Raw genomic sequence first — 1,953 nt, 5'->3', positions numbered from 1 at the left:
GCTCAGCTCGTTTTATCAGTGAGAGGAACATTTTGGATTTACAGAAACAAAAATCCCACAATGCATCTGTTCACTTTTGATTTGCTCTAGTTTAATATCATTTTCCAACATAATGACGGTGATACATTTTTATGTGCTCCGTGGCCTGTTTGGTGTTTCATAACATCTGAAATTAAATCCACAGCTAACATTTATTTTTAAAAACTTTCAAAGACCCTGGAGCTTTAGAAACGTGCACAGTTTTTGTTCTGCAGCTTCCTCCCCTCTCCTGGTGTCACTGATCGGGCTGAATCTTCCCAACTAGACTAAAATATCTGAATTCAGCTCAGCTGTCATTTTTCTTTTAAATGCATTTATGTTTAAAATCTGAGCTGCAGATTCAATTTGTCATTTTATCTTCCATAAAACTAAACCACCCCACTGGTCTAAAGCTCTCAGCACAATCAGGACCAGTTCAAATACTCACAGCAACATTTCACATATTATCACACACAATTCGTTTGTTGTTGGCATCAGCTTCAAATGTTCACACTCTTAATTGTAACCACGTAACAGGATGGAGCTCTAGTCCGAGGTTTTCTTACCTTGAAGTGAAACCTTCCTCCTGAAGAACCAGACCAGTCCGGTCTCACGGTGCCGCTGGTTTGGCTTTTCCTGGTGTCACTGAGCCGCACTTCTTCTTCAGCCTGCAGCCAAACTCTCCGTTATCAGCTGATTTAAACTTTAGTTCTGCCCTGTTCTGTGTCTGCACGTCAGGTTGAGTCTTTTTATAAAGTGCACGGTGAGCAACAGCCCGAGCCTCCTGCGTGCTCAGCGCAGCCGAGGATTTTATGCATCATGCTTTTACCAACAGAGACAGAAGCCTCTCCAAACTTAACACCCACCACCTCCAGCGCGCACACACGCACACACCTCTTTAGGCTGCCTGATCCCTAGATTTACGGGCTTAGTATTAAGAAAATACTCCTGCAATTTGGGATTAGACCCCAAAACCCTGACAACAACAATGACTCCGTCCATGTGATATCTTGATAGCAGCGATCCGTCGGGCCTTGGTGCCGTCGGCCCGCGGAGGAAACCACACATTTATTTCTGAAATGTATTTGTCTCTAAAAACCAGGCAATGGCTGTTTCAGATTAATGGGGAGAAGGTCATTTGGGTTATTTCACTTACTTGTTACTGCTGTTTTCAGGCCGATGTTGAACTGTGTTCATTGTCTAACTTTAACGGCAGGTTAAGATGTAAAATAACAAGGTTTTCTTTGGTTAATCCTGCATTTTGTTTACTGACAAATCAGATCATCATGTTTTAATTAGCTGCTCCTCATCTTTGAGATTTGTTCTTTATTTTTCTGAATCACAGGGTTGAAGTTGTCAGAATGGCCGAATGTTTCTGTCTCCATCTTAACTTTTCACACAAATCTCCATCTGCGCCGTGATATTTAAAATGAAAACTACAACTAAAATAATTAAGTTTGTCCTGTTATGGACCTGATGGCAACTTCAAATGACCACGAAGTCAAAAAGCACATTTTATGCTGTTGAAGATAAATGTGTATGTTTTATTCTAGTTGTAGGGGGAAAATCTAATTTCTAATTTCTTCTGTTCTGTTCTATTCTTCTGTCTTCATGTCGTTGTGTGTTGTTTTAGCACAGACGTTGAACTAAAACACTGCTGTCATCTTCATGATGCGTCTTTATTTGGAACATTTCTCCTTAAATTAGCAGATGAATGCTCCACTTTCTGGCAGCGATGGCGTCCGAGCGCTTCTCTCCCAACTTTCTGACCCAAACTTTACACTCTGGTCACGTGGGGCGCGTTCCAGTCGAAGGGGGCGGGTGTTTCGGCGACATCCTCGCGCGCTGATTGGCCGTTCCGCTCGCCTGTTAGGCCTCGGAGCGCTGTGATTGGCTCCGCCCGGTCAACAACCCGGGGTTTTTCCAGCTATACAG

This window comes from Monopterus albus, unplaced genomic scaffold, assembly GCF_001952655.1.
Source record: "Monopterus albus unplaced genomic scaffold, M_albus_1.0 scaffold451.1, whole genome shotgun sequence".
Taxonomy (NCBI): domain Eukaryota; kingdom Metazoa; phylum Chordata; class Actinopteri; order Synbranchiformes; family Synbranchidae; genus Monopterus; species Monopterus albus.
Note: the sequence above shows the minus strand (reverse complement) of the source record.